Raw genomic sequence first — 22,410 nt, 5'->3', positions numbered from 1 at the left:
ATATTAATATTTTATATCTATGAAATGCCAGGGCATATAAGCCCTGAGCAGGTCCAAGTTGGGGGAAAATACTGATATCTATCACAGCGTCATATGACATTATTATTATTTCTATCTGGGTTCCCATTTCACTTTTTTTTTTTTTAAATTTTTTAATGTTTGTTTATTTTTGAGAGAGAGAAAGACTATGAGTGGGGGAGGGGCAGACAGGGAGGGAGACATAGAATCCGAAGCAGGCTCCAGGCTCTGAGCTGTCAGCACAGAGCCCGACGTGGGGCTCGAACCCACAAACCGCAAGATCATGACCTGAACCGAAGTCGGACACTTAACCGACTGAGCCACCCAGGCGCCCCTCCCATTTCACTTTCCACCTAAAGGAAGTATCTTTACTTTCCACCTTGATCAACTGTCCAGCGCTCCCCTTTCCTTCCCTCCTCCTCCCGCTCATGACCCCACCGCAACCCCAAGCTCACACACCAGGGCCATGAGGTGTAGGTAACTGATGCTGCCACTACAAACAAGGAACAAGAAATACCGAAATGCTTGCCACTTTTCAGGGGTTTGAGCATCACCACTCCCTGAGGAACTTGATATTTTTTGGCAGTGTGTTCACTTATAGCTCCTTCCAATGAGTCCAGAAAGATGGAAACGTGCAAGAGATATAAGGCACTGCTGCTCAGGGGGAAAGGCACTGATAGGCCACACCACTGAAGACCACCAGGAAAGATGGTCCGTTTCCAGATTCCTAACCTGACCAACGGCAACTGAAGACCTCAACAGAGGCCTGGACTCCTGCTGTATCTGATTTCCCACTTCCACGTGCAGACAAAGGGTGGGCACTTCTTCTTTTTTTTTTTTTAAAGTTTATTTATTTTTAAGGGAGAGAGAGACAGAGCATGAGCGGGGAAGGGGCAGAGAGAGAGGGAGGGAGACACAGAATCATAAGCAGGCTCCAGACTCTGAGCTGTCGGCACGGAGCCCGAGGTGGGGCTTGAACTCAGAAGCTGTAAGATCATGACCTTAGCTGACATTGGATGCTCAACCGACTGAGCCACCCAGGCGCCCCTAGGGTGAGCACTTTAGATCCAGTCCCATCTCAGTGGATATTCTCACCACCCCAGCAAGGAATGGATTATTCCCTCCTGATAGCCAAGGAGCAGGCTGGGGGCCAGAGACAGGCAGGGTGTGTGTCCAGGGTGTCTCAGGGCTTGGGGTAGAGTTGGGGCAGAGCCAAGTCCTCTGTCCCCTGGACTCTTGGCCAGGGGAGGGATGTCGTAGCCCACACCACACGTCACAGGAAGGCTAAGCCATTCCTTGTGCTGGCTGCTGGGCCAAGAGGTCATAGCTATGTCTCACAACACCCTAGCCAAGTTTTCCATAAAATCATCCAAAGCCAACAGGAGCTCCGGGAACCATCAGTCTGTAGCTGCGGCTCCCTCCCTGGCTGTGGGAACCTTCAGCTCCCTTGGGCCTGGGCTAAGTGCATGCTCCACACATGAAGGGAAAATATACCAAAAGCTAATCCTTCTCCCCAGACAAGGCCCATCCCTGGGGCAGCCCGCGTGGCGCTCATGGCCAATTGAGATCTTAGCAGCCAACGGCAGTGCTCAGCGAGGGACTAAACAGACACAGACAGGCTGAGCTCCCCAAGGCATCCACCCGCCACTGCCCCACAGTGCCCCAGACACCAAAGACCCACAGCTGCACCCGTGTACAAATGCCTTAATCCCAGCTCAGCTGCATGAACACACGCACCTTTCACGTCCATGGTAGCAGGCGCAAGAGGCAAGCCACGGGCGAGAAGCAGCTGGGTGTGAGGGCAAGGTGAGGGAGATGGGCCCTCCACCCCTCCCCATTTACACAGGGCAGTGGGAGGTACATGACAGGAGCTGGGGGCTGGCCCAGGCCTCTCTGCCTCTAACAGAAGCCGGCTCAGCACCTGACCCGACAGCACAGAGCACAGGGATGAGAAATGGGCCCAGTTTCCGCCCCACCAAATCCTTCAGGATGACCACTGAAGCTGCGAAAAATCAATTTTCTGCAGCTTCTTCGGAAGCCAGGATTTATTTTCTGAGTGCACGGAGCCATTGGCTCAGATGTTTTCCATCAACTCCCTCCAGGCCTCCAGGCCACCAAGCATAGCCGGCTGCCTCCCTTCTTCTTTCTCCCTTGACACTCCAACCCACAACCAGAGCTATACCTGTGACAACAGAAGGCCTCACTCAGGAAGACCAAGCCGGGTGCCAGGGGTCCGTCCTCAATAACACCAGTTCACCTTTCTGGAAAAACAAACCAAAGGAGAAAGCCCTTACACATACCCATGTGGGGAGGGGTGGAGAGGGCAGCAGAGCGCTGGACCCGAGGTTCGCAGGGCAGGAATGAGAACCACTAAGTGAGGATGACAGTGCTGCCGCTTCTCAGTGTCAGCCCCCGCTATTTCCTGAGGGCCTTCTGCTCAGGGCCTTGGGCCAGAGGTGTGTCCCCCCTCACCCATCTGAGCTGTAGGCTCTAACCCAAGAAGCTTCCAACTATGGCGACCACAGCAACCAGCATGGATTCACAGAGGCACGAGCCATGTCTGTCACACACACACACACCCACATTCAGCAAGGGATGGTGCCAACCTGGACAGGGTCCTGGGGACACCAGGATCATGGATGATACTCTCCAGGAGACCCAGTGGGCCAGACAACCATCCTGAGGGACCGGGACCAGTTCTTTTCTCGAGGCTTCGAGCCTTATTCTCTTTCCACAGTCACTCTGGATAGATGCCAGCAGGAAGGGTTCTCAAGGTGTGGTCCCTGGACCAGCCACAATGTCAGCACCTGGGAAATAGGATGAAAGGTATTGGCAGGTCCCACCCCAGACTTCCTCAATCAGAAATCTGGCATGGAGTCAGGCAGCCTCTGTCTTAACAAGCCCTCTAGGTTATTCTGGGGCAGCTAAGCCTAGAGAACAACTCCTCTGGATGGCCATGCTGTCAGGGGCTGGATTTGGGGACAGGGTGCCATCAGCTACTCTGCTCTCCTTTGGCCCAATGTGCTGTGCCACCTCTTAGCTAGCAAGCCTCAGGGAACCTTGTGACCCCACCAACTACTCCTCTGCCTGGGTCTGGAGTCCTCCTGGGCTCCCATACTCTCAGAAGGCTGAGAAGCTACCCCATTGCTTGCCGGCATGCCCCAAACCCCAAGTACCCATTCTCACTGTTGATCAGTATCACATTTTTTATTCATATCCTAATTAAAATAATATTATACAACATCCAGTGACCACATCCCCATCTCAGGGGTCTTTGTACTTACTGCCCCGAACCTAGAACTCTCTTCTCCCAATCAGCAGGCTTCACTCAGGTCTCTGAGCAATGTCACCTCTCCAGAGAGATCTGTCTTCCTCATTCTATCTAAAAGCCCCTCCTCATTGACTCTATCCCACTCCCCAGCTAACTTTTTCCTCATCCTCACCTAATGTTAAACCATAAATTTATTCACTGTTTGTGGATGGTTTTGCCTTTCGGTTTTGTGGAGTTTTTATTGTTTTGGGTTTTTTTTGAAGGGCGGGGTGGGGGGAAGGGTCTATTACCCTCTCTAGATTATAAACTCCAGGAGGACAGGAATTTTACCGTTATGTTGACTGCTGTGCCGTAGTGCCTAGAATGTGCCGGGAACACAGTCACACAGCAGAACCTCTATGATAGACTGGTCACTGAAGGCATACATGTATAGAAACAAACATTAGAGCCCTCCACGCCTATTTATCACTCCTGAATACCTAAAAAGCCCAAGAAATTTTGGAAATTAAATACAAACAAAACTACCAACAAAATTGGATGACGTGCTGTGCCAAAGTCAAATTGCCCAGAATGGATTTAATAGGAGAAAGATGTAACCTCAGGCCAGCTCTTTTTCTGACTTTTGATGTAATTAATACCAACACAGAGACTGAATGTCTGCAGACAGATGGAGGCAAACCAAGTGGCACTGATAACTTCAAGGCCTTGTTTGCAAGGACAACCAGCTGCATACAAAACTACAACTCTGCCATAAGCCTACAGCACCAATGTCAGTGAGGAATCAAGTGATAATTCTGCAGAGCTGGCCCATTCCCTTAAAGCCACGTGAGCCTTATGGCAATACTAACACCTGCCCTAAATAAACTCTTAACCCCCTCATCTTCATTCTTTTTTTTTAATATTTAGTTTTGAGAGAGAGCGCATGCACACACACACACACACACACACACACACACACACACACACGAGCGGAGGAGGGGCAGAGAAAGAGAGAAACACACAGGATCTGAAGCAGGCTCCGGGCTCTGCACTGACAGCAGAGAGCCTGACGCAGGGCTTGAACTCAGAAACCCTGAGATCATGGAGCCAAAATTGGATGCTTAACTGATTCAGCCACCCAGGCACCCCTGAACTATTAAAGTTCTAATCTCAGCAGTGTTCATGTGGAACTTCAAATCAGTTCAGTGGATTCACACGTTTTGAAACAGTTCCGTAATTTTGGCATCAGCAAGGGCTTTCCCGGGATGAAGACATAACGGGTGCCAAAGGTTTATTTAAAAATTTACAAGAGAACAACTTACACTTGAGAACATTATACCCACTCTCTCCAGTTTGGGTTCCGTCTCCCCTGCCAATATGGACAAGAGCACCGTGACTCTGTTTTATGGGGGAACTCTAAGTCCCAGGCTGCCCAGCCAGGTGGTTGCCTGCAGGGGGAGGCTTTCTGCAATGGGGCCAGACCCTGGCACCCTGCCCCAATGCCCCTCCTGAACTGACACCCATCAGTGGAGGGAGTGCCAAGACCCAAGACCAGGGTCATCTGGCCAGTGGGTCAGCTTGTCCAATCTGCCTGCACACAGGCCCCCAGCGTAACCTTGGGACTCAGTGGTTTCTCCTAAGGCTGAGCCTCCCTGGGGCATCAGACTGAAGCCAAAACAAGCCTCCTTTTCATTCAGGCCTTCCATCACCCTCAGTCTCTCCAGATGCTCAAGACAGTCTTCAGTACAGACGCCGTGCAGGGAGGAAAGTCTCTCCTCAGCCTGTCCCTCATGCTGAAGGAGGCAGTTCTCACAGAATCTCTCCAAGATTCCAGCTACAAGACTACATCTCAGGCTGCTGTCTGTGTGACCCAAGGGCCAGCCCCTTACCCTCCTCAAGGTCTCCCTCTCTCTCTCACACACACACATACACACATACACACACACATGGCCTCCACTCTGGCAAACGTAGCCTCCTGCCCTGAAGGTCTCCAAGAGAAGGAGGTAGTGCCCTGTTTGCCGAGAAAGCATTACTCTGTGTCAGTCACCTCTGCTCACGGCTCAGGTGTGAGGATGGAGCCAGGGACTGACGGAGACAAAGGCCTGGCAGTCCCACCAAGCTGGACGCAGCACTCAGGGCAACCCAGGGCGTGGTGTCCGTGGGTAAGAACAGGCCTGGGAACCATTCATCAACCTGAGGCAGCACCGCCCCCTCCAGGGAGACACCACCCCTTCCAGGGGCCCCCAAGATGTAGCTCCATAGCCACCTCCCCCTCGTCTGACTTCAGGGAGCCTTCTGTCCTCTTCCATGCTGCCAGGACCCCCAGCAGGCCCACAAGAAGGCCGTGATCTTCAGCTCCAATAGCCCCAGAAAGGAAGTTGGGGTCCCTGGAGGAAGAGGGGCTTGTCCACGTCCCCTACCAACCTAGCCCCATTCTTGATGAGAGAGAACTCAGGGCCTTCCCAGAAACACATTCCAGTTAATAGCTACATTCTTTTCGCATATCTTTACTAAAAAGTCTCTGAAGAAACTGCTTGACAATTACAGCCATTACAAGAAGGGGGATTCAGAAGTGACAAGTGTAAGCAGCCTGGTCAGGCCACCCACCCCGTGGGGCATCTTCCCCACCAGCTGAACGCTGGTGGGGGAGCTGACTCAGGGCCCAGCCCCATGGGTGAGGACAGAGGATCGTCAGCTGTGACCCTCCAGTGACCTCAGTAGGTTTGAGGGCAGGCTGGTTCCTGCCTCGTCCTACCCAAAGCCACAGTGAGAGGCAAAGGCACAGTGAGGGAGGGGTAGGGCTTTGACATCATCCACCTTGACCCACAAGCACCTCAAAGAGGTTGTGAAGGAAGGGGCCTTGGAAAGGAGCACGTGGGCCAACAGAACATTTGACAGGCAGGATGTTGAACTGGACCTTTGGGGGGGGATCGTCAACCAGCACATCGATTGGCCACCCCCTCTCTGTTAGCAGCTTCCCCCAGGCACTCTGCTGGGCTACTACCTACCATCAGTGCTCACAATAATGTTAGAAAGCATGGATCACTCCCAATTAGCAGATGCACTGAGGCTCAGAGGTGGGTCTCAATTTGCTTAATAATTTAAAGGCTTGTAAGTCGCTTGCCCAAGGTGCCAGTCAGCAGGTGGCAGCGAGCTCTCAAGTCATTCCGTCTACCTGAGCCCAGCCCCCCTCCCACAGTGGCCAAAGCAGCTCCTCCTCAGACCTCTACCAGCTGAGCGAGAAGAACTGAGCTGGCTCCAGCGCCGTGGCCGCTGCCTGAAGCAGCCCTCTCCCATGGCTGGGTCAGACACAGTGTGGCCTCACCCTCGCCTGGCCTGCCCCACCCTAGCGGAGGTTCATACACGCTTTGCACCTGTTCCCTCCCCACCTTCCTGAAGCACATCTCCGGCATTATCATCTACCTGCTCCGAAACCTTCCATGGCTCCCTATTTTCAGACTAGACCCCGGGCAGGCCAGTCATTAAAGGCCTTCTGTGATTAGACAGCAGCCTCCCTGGACATCTTTTGGGGACCCTCTCCTACACAGACACTACCTCCCACTCGGATGAGACTAGCCACTGAACTCCTTGCATGGTCTGTCTCTAGGTCCCCACAACTTCAAGTGTATGCAAACCCAGGTCCGCTGCCCAGAGCAGCCGAGTGTGCCAAAGTTTTGGGGGAGCTCTTCAGCCTGGGGAGGGCTGTGCGTGGTCAAGCAGCCTCAGAGCTGGGAGCGGGCATGGGAGGGGACTCAGTGTGCGCATGGCAGGTCACCGACCTAGGCCAAGGGCACTCTCCAAAGGACTCCAGAGACTGCCTGCGCCCTGGCGGGGTGTCCCCACCAGGTTGGCCTCCCTTGGCAGCTGCCCGAGAGGCCCAGCACTGCTGAGTCATCCCTCTCCCAGGACCATGATGCCCTCTCGGTCCTGCGCAAAGCACCACGGCTGCCACAGCTCTTGCGCAACTTGGCACCGACCTGCTGTGTACCTGGGGATTTCTCCAGGGCCACGCCCGGGGCAGGCAGCCACACATGCGTACCCCGCACTTGGAGAATGGTGGCCTGGTGCCCCAGGCTCTGAAGAGACCTCTGCCGACCTCCAAGGGTTCTGGGGAATAAGCACCCTGCCCCGGCAGAGGCCTCTTCTGGCAGCAGGCAGCAGACTAGCCTCCCAGCACGCTCACATCTGGCCCATCCCATGGTACTTCCTGAAGCCGCTGAGGACGCGGAAGCATGCCCGCCAGGCGCCAGGCGGACATAGCATAGCCTGAGCTCTCTCTCTACCACTGGCTCAGAGTGACTCTGGCAAAGTTCTTGCTCCTCTCAGACCCCCGTATCTTCACGTGAAATGCAAGCAGGGACTAGACTGCGATTTCCCAGCTTTGGTCCCTGGAAGCCCCGGGGGACACGCTGTGGCCTGAAAGTCTACCACGGCTGAGCCTCCTGTCCCTGCTGCGTGACCCTGGGCAGGTGTTTCCCCTTCACAAGACAGAATTCCAGCCTCACCCTTTCTTCCCACTGAGATATGGGCTCCTGAGGAGCTACAGAATGGGAGACCTGGGCCAGAGGTCCGAGGTCCCTCCGACCTGAGCAGGTCAGGGCAGGGTCCGCAAGGGTGGTCGGGCAAGAATGAAAGCCAGCCAGTCAGTATGTAGCTCTGACCCCATGAATGAGGGAACCACATGATAACAGGCCTCTGGAGCCAGGTACCAGGCCTCCAGCAGACAGTGGCCTTGGAATCAGGTTTGGAAGTCCCTGAAAGCTCAGGGGTCGGGGGCCCAGACAGGCAGAGGCTGAGTTGGAAGGTCGCTGGGCATCAGATTTGGCCGTCTGACCCAAGAGCAAGGTGGGGGGAAGATACACACCCCACCCACCGGGAGGCTTCTCCTGCCCCCTTGTCTCTTCCCAGAGATCAGTCAGGAGCCAGTCAAGGCAGCAAAGCCCACAGCCAAGGCCCAGTAAGCCATCACAGTGACCTGGTTACAGAGCTGCAAGATGAGCAGGGGACAGTGAGGTGATGCAAAGACCAGCAGTAGCAAGAGAAAGCCAGCACCAACCCCAGGGCTGGAGGAAAACTAGGAGGAAGCGCTTCCAGAGTACAGAAGCCAGGGCTGTTGGGGAGGAGGCCTCGTCAGGCTGAGGAAGCCAGACTGTGAGGAGACGTGAGACAGTGACATCAGAGCCACAGAGGAGACACTGCTGCTGGATTCCCAAGCCAGAGAGGGGCGGGGGGGAAGAAGTGCCCCTTCCTCTCCCCTCCTCCTGCCCCTCCATTCTCCTGTCGGTGCATCCAACGGGCCAGACCTAACCAGAACCCATTGCCGAGGAGACCTGGGAATTGTAGTTTGTGGGGCCAGCCCCTGTGTACAGAGCCAGGCAGGGAACAGATCTGACAAGTAAGGGGCGGATGATTGCCACAAACACACCCTCAGACACTGCCCGAAGGGCCCCTTCACTTCCAGATGCTGCCCACAGTTCAAAGTTCAGCTAGAACCACTTTCCCTCAGGAAGCCTTGACTGCTGGTTCTGGGCCAGCGCTGCTCTGTCTGGCCACATTCCCCTGGCCTCGGTCTCCTTGACCACACGGGTCAGGGCAGAAGGCCTTTGTGGATCCCTCCCCAGGCCCAACGAGGTCCCAGCAGCTCAGCGGGCCTCTGTCACAGCTGAGCACAAACTCTGATGTGCCCTTCGGCCCTGAACTCCCCAACTGGGTTTAGTTCCAAGACCATCTTTTTTTCCCAAATGAAAATTCCCAGGTCATGTCTTGGGGGAATGCTGTTGCTGCTGCTGTTAAATCACTGGACTGGACCGTGTAGAAGAAGGCCCAGCACTCCCGTGTGAAACTGCTCACAGCCCAGCCTGACCTCAGAGGGGAAAAGGGAGATGGGGCGCTGAGGTCTCACTGCCTCCAAAAGCCTCCCACGGAGACACACATGTTTGGAGCGAGAGACCCATGAGGTTTCCGACAGAAGCAAAGACATCGGCTACACCGAATGGATCTGGCCCTTCCTTTCCAGGGACCCCACCCGCTGCCTGCCCTAGGTCCCGGCCCCTCCAGCTCCAGGGGTCGGCACTGGCCTCCCCCAGGTGGCCATCTTCTCCAGCCTCTTTTCCCACCACTAGACAACCCTCAGAGTTGCATTTTGATAAAAAGCTCCGACAGAGTCATCTCCTCTCTTACGGTCTCCCAGATAAACCCCAAACACCAGCACCACGGACATGCGGCCACTGCAAGTGCTGAGGGCAGCTCCTGATAGCTCAGGAGAACTCAGTGCTCACTGCCATCATACTGGTAACTCGGAGCTGGCCAAGGTGGAAACATTCATACCATGGGCATCAGCAAACACCTCACCTCAGGGCCTTGTGCTTGCTCCTTTTCTTTCCTTTCCCCCCACCCCTCCAGAGACCTGGTTGGTAAACAGTCCCAGCACACCACTGAGGACTTTGACATTCTGGGCATACGTAGCCACCACCACCAGCAGCACCAGCCTCACACTGTGCCACCTCCACCCTCCCACCCTTCCCCTCTGGCTGGTCACCCAGGTGAAGGACCTCCACAGGTCCTCCCAGGCCTTCTTGCCATAGCTCACGCTTTCCCCCAGCCGCTAGGGGAGTGAGCAAGGGCAGGCTTCTGTCTTGAGTTCCGATCCAGTTGTATGACCTGGCCAAGTCATCTCCCCTTTCTGTTCCATCACCAATAAAAGGCAGAACGTAGCACTGGGCCATCGTGAGCATGAAATAACAGCATGGATGTTGAAAGCTTAGCATGGCGCATGCTCTATGGATGTGCTCAGAAACAACAGTGCCCCGTTCCCTGCTGCCAGAAATTCACCAGTGCCTTAAGGTTCAATCTAAATCCTACCTCCTTGGTGAAGCCAGAACTGTGAACCCAGCAGAAACCTCCTGTTGACTTTTAGCCGCCCGCTTCTGGTGACCATAGCTCTCTGACACAAGGCAAGAGACCAGAGACCCCTGTGAGGGCAGAGCAGGCAGCCGGGGTGGCCGGGGGTGGGCGCAGAGGGTGGATGATGATTTACACACAGTTCCAATGGGAAGCAGGATTACATGAGCACTCCAGCCAAGTCCTCTCCATGTCCTCACCTCCAGATCAGGGAAATATATGCTCCCTACCTTTCTTTATGTGTGTATGTATATACATCTATATATACATATACATATATATACATATATATATATATGGTTTATTTATGTGTTTTTGACAGAGAAAGAGTGAGGGTGAGGGTTGGAGCACAAGCAGGGGAGGGGTGAAGAGAGAGAGGGAGACACAGAATCTGAAGCAGGCTCCGGTGTCTGAGCTATCAGCACAGAGTCCAACACGGGGCTCGAACTCACGAACCGTGAGATCATGACCTGAGCCAAGGTCAGACACTTAACCGACTAAGCCACCCAGGAGCCCCTGCTCCCTCCTTTTCTAAGACCCCCTCTTCAAGATAAAAAAGCTCCCTCCTCTTGCCTCACAGGCACCTGACCAACAGTAACAGGAAGTAAAGCAACTTGTGGGCACATGGCCTCGTGTGAACTCACGGTGAATCAGCCGCAAAGAGCTCACCTCCAACTTCCAACCCATTTGCAAAGCTGAGAAAAACCTCTAGAAGATGTACACCCACCAGCCCAGCCCAGATGCTGCCAGCTGGCCAGCTCACAGGAGCTCTGCCTTCTGCGGCAAAGGCAATGTCACACTCACCACTTGGCCCCTGCTGGGTCTAGCCAAGGTACTGACCAAGTTGAGAGGCACTAATGTGAGCTTTGTCAGGAGGTCAAGACCCATGGCTGGACAATGCCCACTTGGCTCTCTACTCGGGGTAGGTCAAGGCAGCACCTCCACTTTCCTGTGAAGGGCTCAGCAGACCCCCAGAGGCTGATTATTAGATGCTATTCTATTAATTAAAATTAGAATAGTTCTAATTAGAATAATGGGAAGTGATTGTTCATCACTTACTAGTTGTGGCCTTGACTAAGTTCCTAACCCCCCTGAGTCTCAGTGTCCTGCTCTAGAGAGTGGGGACAATAATACTACCTCTGCCTAAGTAGTTATAAGCAAACAAGCACTTGTAAGCAATGTCAGGCACACAGGAAGCACTTAATACGTGTTAGCTATTATCATTTATCACTCCCGTTTTGCAAAGGAAGAAAGTGAGCTTTAAAAGGGAACCTAGGTAGTCCCAATTTGGAATTTTTGTTCTGAGGCCCTACAGGATCAAATTTCTAAAGGAAATCCTGTAACTGAGCATAAATCTGAAACCTCCAGAAGAGACGAGAGCACCATATTCTCCTTCACCCCAAGCAAGGACAGCAGAACGGGGGGTCACCAACAGTGACTGTTCAGAGCCCAGTGCTGTGTACCCTTGTTGCTGTCAAGGTTCAGCAAAGCCCTGCCCAAGTCCATGTGTAAAGTGTAAACTGCAGAATCTCGGATTTACAAGGGACTTTAAGGACCATCCAGGTCTGCTCTATAGCTGGGCACAGATTCCCTCATAACCTAAGCCAGGATGGCGCTTGAACACCTCCAGTGATGGGGAACTCAGTACCTGTAGAGGCCACATAGTCCACTGCAGATGCACCTGAGGGAAGGGGAAAGGGAAATAAACAAAGGGGCCAGTGGAGCCTGGGTGATGAAGGCCGATTCGGCCAACTTCTCACATGATCCTGAGGTAGGTCCAGCCTCCCACCTCCCAGCCACTGCCCCCTGCCTGAGAAGTCCCATCCTCCAGGGAACTGAGAGCACCTCTGGGAAGCCGGGCTGGGGTGGGAAGACAGAGAAACAAGCCAAGCCACAAACCAACTGGTTCCACACCACTAGGCAATAGTAAAGAAAATAGGATGGCCCCAGGCTGGGCCCAGCAGCAGCAGCACCAGCAACAGCGGCCAGGGAAATCAAAATGCCCCGGATAATGAGCCGAATTCTTGCTGAGACACCAGCTAATGAAAGGAGCACAGGAAGCCCCATATCAAGGGCCCAAACTGTTTATACAAGTGTTAAAAATACATCTCAAAAGAAAACAGGGAAGCCCGAGGAAAACCCTCTGCCGCCCTTGGAAAATGATTTCTGAAAAGCACGTTAATTTGTTTTCCGAAAGGTGTTTGAAGTCTCTCAGTGCACCCCTTGGGCAACTTTAATTCCTCCTCATAATCCCTATTAAACCTGATGCTCACTAGCAGAGCTCGCTTAGGGGATTATGATTTTTATCCTTAATTATACAGATACATATTTGGGTCCATGTGTGTTCCCAGGTTTCTATGTAAATTAAAAAGGCACTGTCAGCCACACTCCTTCAAAATGCCCCAAATAGCCTGGGCTTCATTACAGCACTAAGAAGGTTTAAAATCAAGTTTAAAGGGTCAGAAGAGTATAATTTTTTTAAATTAATTTTCAAAGCCTTGTAACCTTACAGAGACTCAGAGATGAATGGGTTCGTGGGGAAGGGTGAAAAGCCAAGCGTGAACAGCTGAGCCTTGGGGGAGCAGGCGTGGGGGTGGGGGGCACCTTGGCCTGAGCATGGCAGAGGGGGCAGGACCCCCCCGGCAACCAGCTCCACAGCCCCAGCGGGGGGTCCAGCAGGGGACATGGGAATGCAGAGGGATAATTACCACCATCACCATCGTCACCAGCAGCAAGCTCTTCTTGAACACCTACTATGTGCCAGCTATTGGATTAAACTCTTTGCACATTTCGGCTCATTAAATTCAATGGCCCCCTAAGGAGGACACCGTGACTATCTCCAGTTTTCAGATGAAGAAACTGAGGCATGGGAAGGTCAAGTGACTTCCCTAAGGTCCCACTGAAGAAATAGTAGGGAAAAAAATAACATATTAATCATTATGATGATGCTATTGGTTGAGTGCTGATTATGTGCCAGGCACCGTTTATGTGTGTCAGCTCAATTAACCAGCATCAAACACCAGGGAGGTAAGTCCTATTAACCTGACCTTACAGATGAGGAAACTGAGGTCAGAGAGGCTTCTAAAAAGCTGCCAAAGGTTGTACAACTAGCAAGGACCTCTAATTTGAACCCAGGGGAGTGAGACTCTGGAACCCAAACCCTCAATCTCTTCTCTCTCCACAAACCAACGGCCTGCTCCCTAGCTGCAGAGGACTTCACAACAACGGCACCCAAGACATGACAAGGCAGCATCCCTCCCAGGGGTGATGAAAGTACATCCCTCCCAGGTCTCTGGAGGCCTAGTGACCAGAGGTGTATCTGGGTCCTGGATCTTGAGGGCCCCAGCAGCCCAATCGGGGGAAAAAGCACTGTGGACTAAGGTAATCCCGGAGGCTCCCTGGAGGAAGGAGATAAGAGGCTGGAGGAGAATGGGCTGAAACATGGAAGGCCATAAAAGGGGGTAAAGCAGGATGCCCCATGAGGAAAGGGCAAGTATTCTCGGAGGCATTTTGCTGGAGACATCAGGAGGCAGATGGGGAATCAAAAGGTTGAGGAGAGAGGTCTGGTCTGGGCACAGACATCTGGGGGTCAGAGAACCATAGGGATTCTTCCACCGACTCCACACTCTCTGCCTTCCCTATAGTAACTGGGCCTGAAGAAAGTACACTTGCTCTTATTCACCACCCACTCCTGCTTTTGCACACCAAGTCCCACCTCCCAAACCCTGGCAGGGATGTGGCTCCTATCAGTGTCCCCTCTCCCCTAAGGACCACCGGCTTCTCCCATCTGCATCACCATACAGCATACAAATTTGCTGGAATGTCTCCTGTGTCTCGAAAATGCTGCCTTGACTCATACATCCCCCTCAAGCTGCCACCCCATTTTTTCGCTTCCTATTTTGGCAAAACGACTCAAGAGCTGTGTGGCCTATCCATGGGGACATGCCTGGCACATCGTCATCCATGGCACCCTGTTTTCTCTGCCCTGCCTGGGCAGGATTCATCACTGCATCCCCACCTGACATCGGCCATTCCCCCAAGTCCTTCTTTCCTCCTGACTTCCAGAATGCCACACGCCCCTGGCTGTACCTTCCCAGGCACCCCTGCTGGCCGGTTCCCCCCACATCTATGGGCTGCACAGTCACAGCATTCACTCTGTGAACCCCTTTTCTCCTCTCCTCTGCCGACCACCTCCTCCCGGTCTCTGACTGTAAATGCCACCACCAAGCCAGCGACAGTGGGTATGGATTTCCAGCCCGACCCTCCTCGTGGCTCCACGCTCACAACAGCCACCTTGACAGCGGCACTTATATGTGTGATAGGGCTCTCGAACTTACCAAGTCCCAAGCCACACCCCCAACTGCCTCTCACCTGAGCCTGCTCTTCCTCCTCTCCCCATCTCAGGAATGGCTGTGGGGCTGAGGGAAGGAGCGAAATTGGGAGTAATCCTCGGCTTGGACAACGGTGCGATGGAGTGCCAACCCATCGGAAAATCCTAGTACCTCTACCTCCAAAACATACCCTGATGCCCCACTTCTCTGCCCACACAGTGCCCTGCCAGCCTACAGGACCATCCTTTTGCGCCTACACTCCTGTACTAGCCTAACCCATCTCCTATCTTCACTTTAGCTCCCTGCAATCCACGGTCCATTCTGTGGTCAGAGGGATCTTTTTAGAACACAAATCCAATCACACCACCACTATCACCACCGGAGCTTCCCATTATACTTGGAATCGTATCCAAACTCCCAGACATTACCCTGTATAGCCCCATAAGGTCTACACTCTCCCTCGCCTGTACCCTCATTTACCGCTCTCTTCTTGGTTCCTAAATTCAACTGCATTGTCCATGCTACATCTTCAACACACCAGGATTATTCCAACCCTTTGCACTTGTGGGTTCATCTGCCTATAATGCTCTTCCCTGATTTTCTCACAGCTGACCCCTTGTTACACAGATCTCCACTGAACTGTCCCCTCCTCGGGGACACTGTCCCTAACCACCCAGTTTAAAAGAGTTCACCATCACATCACCCGATTTTAATGTTCTACAGTGTATGTATCACAACTGACAACTTTTCGTATTTATTTATATATGTGTGTGCTCTCTGTGTCCCTCACCAGAAATAGGAGCCCTGGGAGCCAGGGACTTCATCTGTCATGCTTACTGCAATATCTCCAGCATTTAGCACAGTCCCTGGTGCAGACTTGATGCTCAGTCACCATGATGTGAAGGATCGCCTCTTCCCATCTCCTCATCTCTCCGCCCACCACCCACCCAACCTCCCCCAAGACCCTGGCCTTTCCCATGAGGCCCAGCATCCATATGGTGGTGATCAATGTCCTTATTATGTCAGAGTTAATGGGTGACAGAGAAGGGGAGAAAGAATCACAGCCCGGGCCAACGCTCCACCTCTCCCCCTGCCCGAGCTGCCCTGGGCCACACCTGCCCTAGGCCTGGGGACTACCCGCCAAGCCGGCAGCCTTATGCTCAGAAGCACCAGCTCTGGAGTCACACAGGCAGGGCCCATATGTTACAGCCAAGGGCCTTTCACCTCTCCCAAGACAGTAAGATCAATTGCAGGTGGGGGGCAGAGGTGAACACCACAGAGGCTTTTTAGGGAGCTGAAAGTACTCTATACAATATGATAACGGAGGATGCGTGTTATCATAGGTTTGTCCAAACCCAGAGAATGGACAACACCAAGAGCGAACCCTAATGCCAACTGTGGACTTTGGGTGATCATCATGGGTCAGTGAACGTTCATCATTTGTCACAAAGGTCCCACCCTGATCAGGGAGGTGGATAATAGGGGAGACTATGCCTCTGGGAGGTGGGGGTGGTATGGGGGAGCTCTCTGGATCTTCTCCTCAAATCTGATGTGAACATAAAACTGCTCAGAAAACTAAAGTCTGGTACAACAAAACCAAACAATGAAACAGCACCACGCCTGGCCCCCAGGGCTGCCTTCTGATTCTCATCTGGCAAAACGTGCCTATGCCTCCTTATGCCTTCAGTCTACCAAGCAGCCAGACCCAACCTTGACGCTGTGAACTCACTACGCCATGGTGAGAACGCCAAGCTACGCATAATGCCTGCCCAGCACGAGCTGTACTTACAGCCACACTGACAAACCTCTGGTCCACTCAGCCCCTCACTCCACACAGAGTGAGGGGCTGAGCCCCACAGCCTAGTTACTTGACCGGGTACACCTGGGCCATGGCAGAACGTCCAGCTCCGAACAGTCCCCAAGGCCAACACTGGCCCTTGGATTTGCATCAAGGTATCCTGGCCTGGATGCCCTTTCCAGCAACTGCGGCGATCAATGCCAGCCCAACCCACCCCCACGGTGCTTCCAGGCTGCAAAATCGCTGGCTCACGCCACCCTGCCACCTTGTGAGTGGCCCGGTGGAGCCTACAGGCCTCTCTTTACAGACGGGGCCACTAAGACCCAACACAGGCAGGACTCGCCCAAAGCCGCACAGAGAGTTAGGTACAAGAAACCAGGAAATCCAAAGGCCTGGCTCCTACTTCCACATTCTTTCAACCCCGACGTCCCGAATAGGTTAAAAACAACAACAACAACAACAGTAAGGATGAACTTATCATCATCTCACTACTCCTTACAAATCTCTACTAGTACCAACACAACTGAAAACACCTCACGCTTGTCTGGGCCTTCATGAAATGCCATCTTTATCATTATTTTCCACTCTAATTTATTATCCGGGCTCCCCCATGAGCCTAACAGGTTGGTATTGACTTCACATTGTACAGAGTTTGAGCTGAGGCCCAGCAAGGCGCGTGGCCCACTCACGGTCACGTGGAGCAGGGGCCAGGTCTCTTGACTCCCAGCCCGGGGCACCATGCTCTCTGTCCCCCAGCCCCCAGACCTAAATGAAATTCCCACCTCACATTTCTTACCAATTACCTGTCATCAGAGGGGCGGCTCTGTCCCCTCCAGAATTCCTTCTTGCTGATTTCAGCCCACTGTCCTTGAGGTAACAGAGTCCAAGCCTTTTGACCATGGGGGCTCTGAGAGTTCCCAGGAATGTAGCAAATATACCTGCCATCACGCCAACCTTCGATCGTGCTCAGATCACAGGCAATGATGCCTCCTAAGGGGTGAGGGGGGACACTGACCACAAAATCAAGTCCTGAGAAGGAGCCAGATGGCACAAGCAAGGGGCTAACAGACAAAAGGTACAGACCCAGCCCAACATTCTGGACAGGCCGGGACTCACCTGAGCATTATCTGTCCATCTGTCATCTGCCTACAGCAGCCAACATCTCAACCTGCTCATTTGCACAGACGGCAGCGGGCCCAGAGCCTTCACTAAGCCCAAGCTTCACCCCAGGCCTTTAAGCCCAAGCACCACAGGCTTATAATCCCCATTTCCAGGCTTTTCTGTGGTCACAGGTCAAAGGCAAACACTTGGGAAACCTTCTCCTGTCTTTGGGAAACAAGACAAGCCCAAGCCATGAGTGAAATGTGTAGACGATGTTCCAGGAATCTGACCCTGGGCCGGCTGAGCCTGGCCCAACAGCACTGGGCAGAGGCACTGGGGAAACTCAAGAGACAAGGGGCTCGTTCTCAGGGGAGGACTTGAGCTGACCCTGGAGCAAGGGGACAAGGCAGGGAGATAAGAGTCTACAGATGTTCGGAAGGTGCAAACACCCAGGAAAGGCAGAATGACCTTGCCAAGCAGCCAAGTATTTTAAGACTTCAGGTAAAACTGCGACCATAATTCACTTACTGTCTATACATGAAAGTCTTGCCAAGGATGGAGGAGTTGTCTACACACTGGATCTACCCCGGCAGCAAAGAGTAGACATGGGGGTGTCTGCCTGCCCACAAGGAGACTCACATGGGCAGTCTCCCTATCGGCCTAGGTGCTGGGCTCCTAGGAAGTGGGAGAAGAACTATCCGGAACACCTCCCAACAGGAGAGGGTTCTCACCACAACAGAACCTACCAGCAGAGAAGCCAACACAACAAGGCTCCCAGAATCCTGAGCTGCTCATACAGATGGAAGAAGTGAGGCCCAGAGAGGGTCAGGCATCTGCCCCAGTCACACAGCACACGACCAGTGTAGGACCCTTCTCCATCAGCAAGGCCTTTGCACTTCTCAGTTTTTCCTGGGGCCCCTCCCAGGTTGCTCAGCTTATTAGGGAACAGCTAACAAGTGGCCCTTGAGTGTCTGTGACCTGAGCCCTATGCTTCACCAAGAGAGATTTCCTGGGAAATGTTCCTCACTCCCCTAAACAAGGTCTCTCCAGGGCTGGCAGCACCGAGCAGGGCGTACGCCCAGAGAAAGGATAGGAAAATGGGTATAAAATTACATAATAACGTCTGATTCACACAAAAAGGAAAGGAAAGTTCTCTCAACCGTGGAGATCCACTGGGAAAAGTCAAGGCAAGATGACCAAAGGTTTGATGGGTCTTTTAAAACTTTGGTCGAAATGTTTGCTCTTATTTTAAAAACTTCTTTGTCGCAGATAAAATTGTTCTCTAATTTGGTCATACATTTGGATTTCATTATTTTCAGAATGTATTCCAGACATCTAAAATTAAACAGATGTCATCAACCCCGTTTAGGCCTAAAAGACTTGTAACCAAACAGTGACTTCAACTCCGATGCAATACCGATTTGGAACACTGTGTTTTAGTCATTAAAAGTTTTAAAACTCTGCTCCATTTTTCTCATTTCCTATAATGAGATCTCTTCCCCCTCCTTGAAATACGCCAATTCTTCAAGGGTCAGTGGAAAGTCAAACCGGAGAGCAAAGCAAATTTAAATATGAAAAATGAAAGAGCGAAGTATGAAATCCTTTATCCACTGAAACCCTCACCGAGAAAGGCACCTCGGCTTCACTGCAGACGGGGGGAGATGGGAAGGGAGAGATACAGAAACAGTGCAAGCGCAGGAAGGGGATTTGGCTTCTAAAGCCTGAATTGTTTTATCGTTCCTTTTCTGACAGGGATTAGATTAGCGAGAATCCTCCAAGCCTGCTCAAGGCGTCCTGGGGACAGTTAAGAAAAGACAATTCTTTCTCTCCTCCGATCCTCATCTCTGAGTTCGCCCCCAAATGAATTTGTTAAATAACCAGGTCAGAGCCAAGCGCCTGTTTGAGATACCCAGATTCGCGAGCAGGGGCACGTGGCCCCTGGGACATGCCTGCGGAGCGGGGGAGGGGAATCTAGATCTGGGGTGTGGAAGTCGCATACTGGGGTCTGACCGTCTTCATTACATCAATTTCTTAAGGAAAGTGGAAAGAATAAAATAGAGAAGGGGACGAGAAGGGACAGACGCCAGAGAGGACCTGTGCCTCTCCCGTGGGACTTCCAACCCTTGGTCTGAACGGGGAGGCAGACCCCCCAGCAACCACTCTACAGAGCTGGGAAGCCCAAACCAAATGCCGCACTGCCTACTTGGCTCCTCACTCCAGATCTCGGCGCAGGCCCCACCTGGCGGACCCTTCCTTCCTGAGCCACCCAACAATGAAGAAAGCGAGGTGAGGAGCGTCCAGAAACACTCAAACTGGACGCACACAGAGAGGCAGCACATTCTCCCCGTCCTCCTCCCTGCCCCCCAAATAACTCTGCGTGGGGCACTTCTGAGCAGAAAGACTTCTCCAAAGATGGGAAACCAGCTTGATTCTAAAGGCTGACGCAACCTAGGACACACAGCCCCAAATCCTTGTTCCAGAGAAAGCTCTCAGGCCCCAGGCCCCAGGAAGGGCCATGGCCATGGCCACGGATCTGTTTTGGCAAGAACTGGCAGCATCCTTGGGGGGGGTCTACTGTGTTCACCCCAGGAGGGGAAGCAGGCAGACAAAAGGACACAAACACAATGACCTTTATCAAAGGACAAAGTCAAGGGCCCCGGGGGCGGCGGGGGAGGGGTACGGGCAGGAAAGAAAGCTGATGCCTTTGGAACACACGAATGGCCCATTCTGGCCTGGGGTAAGACCTGCTCAGTATGTTCCTAACATGAGAATCCACCCAAACAATCTTTCCAAAGCCAGCTGTCAGTTCATAGATGCCCTTACCTCCCAAGTCTTAGGCAAGTCAGCTTCCCCGGACCTTGCTTCTCTTGTCCGTACCTCCCAGATGATTTGTGAGCATTTACTCTCCATGACTGGCAAACAGCTTCAGCCCTGAACCAAACCTGGGTAGCTTAGTCCTGGCAGGCTATCCGATTGCTCTTCTGAGGAGGACTGCATTCTTGGGAGTTCATTAGGGATGTCTGCCATTGCTGGGGAAGGAAAGAGAGAGAGAGAATTTAGTTCTCCTCCGTGCCAACCCAGAATCAACCCATCTTGTTTCACAGATGGGCAAACTAAGGCCCAGGGAAGTAAGGTGAACCTATGCACGAAGGTTACACATTAGAACAGAAGATAGAGGTGCAGCTCGGTGGCTCAATCGGTTGAGCGTCCGACTCCTGGTTTCAGCTCAGGTCATGATCTCGCAGCGCGTGGGTTTGAGCCCTGTGTCAGGCTCTGCGCTGACAGCTATGGAGCCTGCTTGGGATTCTCTGTCTTCCTCTTTCTCTCTGCCCCTCCCCCACTACCTCCCAGTCTCTCTCAAAAAAAAAAAAAAAAAAACAAAAAACCCGAGAAGATCAAGCATTTGAAAATCATACTAGAAGATTAGAATTTGCTAACTGGTGTATTTCAACCCTCAGGCTTTCCTGGATTTGAACACTACCTTTGAGTGAGCTCCACACACCTGTAAGAGATGCATCGGGCAAGAGACTGAGTTCAGAAGATGAAGTCACGATTCAGCTTACACAGAGAGCCAGTGACAAAACCGGATGAAAACCCAGGCCAACATTCCCAGGAGACCACCTGGACCATCAAGGTGGTATTTTCCCCCATCCATGCTGACCCACTAGGGCTGCACAGGGGCTGAGAGAGAGAGGGTCTGTTGGCGGTAGGAGAGGATGCACAAAATTAGCTCTTCAACCCAATGGAAAGTTTGGAAACAGTGACAATTTATTTATGGGAAATACCAAATGCCCTTTGCCTCACTTCTGAGACTGAGAGGCAGAACCAGGTGACTAAGAAGACCTCATCATCACCAGGGCCCCTTGACCTCACTCCCTCAAGGATTTTCTGGCCAGCTGATGCCACTCATTTCTCTAAAAGATGGCCGACAAAGTTCTTTCAGTACATACACTAACCTGAAGTCAGAGGAGGGACAAATTAGCTGGTCATCATTTGCTTTACCAAAGGATTGGTTTTTTTCTTTACCACAGAGTTCCTATAAAAAAACAAGAGCCCTTCCACAAGCAATTGCGTATACTCCCATTTGCAAAGACCGTCCACGGACGGCACACCAGCCACACAAAAGCACAAAGCTACTGTAGGTCAGGGTTTGACAACTGTTCTACATAAGGCGTCGGGTGAATGGCTCATGTCTGGTCTCAACACTGAACCCCCTGCCCCAAAGGTGACCCAGGTGGTGAGAAAGGAGCACGGCCAGAGAAAGGATGCCAGGGGAATTAGGCATGGGCTCCAAGACAATCCCCAAAGGGGAGGCTGGGAAAGTCCTCGTCCTTGTCAAAACTAAGACATAAATACTCATTCCACAGGCGTGCCTACTGCATGCCCAACTTCACGCTAGACACCGGGTCAAACGCCCAACAAAACCAACAGGACTCCTCTGTCCTAGAGCTTACAGTGTGCGGGGCTGTTGAGACAGCTGTCAGTCAAACGGACACGCTCGTGAATGCCTCCCTGCAAACTCAGCTAGGGACGCCGCAGGAAAGGAATCCTGGCCTAGGAGAGCTTTTGCTGGTAGTGGCGGTGGCGGGGTTTTCGGTAATCTATTTATTTTTGAGAGAGATAGGGGAGGGGCAGAGAGAGAGGCAGAGAATTCCAAGCAGGCTCCACGCTATCCACGCAGAGCCTGACGCGGGACTCGAACCCATGAACTGCGAGATCACGACCTGAGCCGAAATCAAGTTTCGGAGGATTAACCAGGGGGGAGTCCAGAGGCTCCTAGCAGAGATTTTCGTAACAACACAGGAGCTAGTCTGAGGGTCAGGGGAGATTTTGCCAGAAGTAACCACTGAGTTAACATCTAAGGGGACAATTAACCTGGGAGACTCGGGTAGAGCAGAAAGGAGTCCAGGAAAAAGTGAGAGTGTGTGTCAGGGCCCTGGAGAGAAAGTAGTAGGTTTGAGGAAATGGGAGAAGGTGGCCAAAGTGCCTGGGAAGCAGAGGGCAAGGGGCAT

General features: G+C 52.6%; 1 long non-coding RNA gene across 1 annotated transcript in view; it reads right to left on the bottom strand.

The window, feature by feature from the left end:
• LOC121010725 (uncharacterized) overlaps positions 1-22,410 on the bottom strand; it is a 109,575-nt gene that overhangs the window by 86,272 nt on the left and 893 nt on the right. The window contains exons 2-3 of the long non-coding RNA XR_005781344.1: positions 20,222-20,427; positions 2,201-2,279 (exon numbers count right to left, since the gene is read on the bottom strand). This is a non-coding gene — a long non-coding RNA (uncharacterized LOC121010725). The remainder of the gene's footprint in view (positions 1-2,200; positions 2,280-20,221; positions 20,428-22,410) is intronic.

This window comes from Herpailurus yagouaroundi, unplaced genomic scaffold (assembly GCF_014898765.1).
Source record: "Herpailurus yagouaroundi ecotype Mexico unplaced genomic scaffold, PumYag 192, whole genome shotgun sequence".
Classification (NCBI taxonomy): Eukaryota; Metazoa; Chordata; class Mammalia; order Carnivora; family Felidae; genus Herpailurus; species Herpailurus yagouaroundi.
This window is presented reverse-complemented; position numbering and strand designations above follow the sequence as displayed.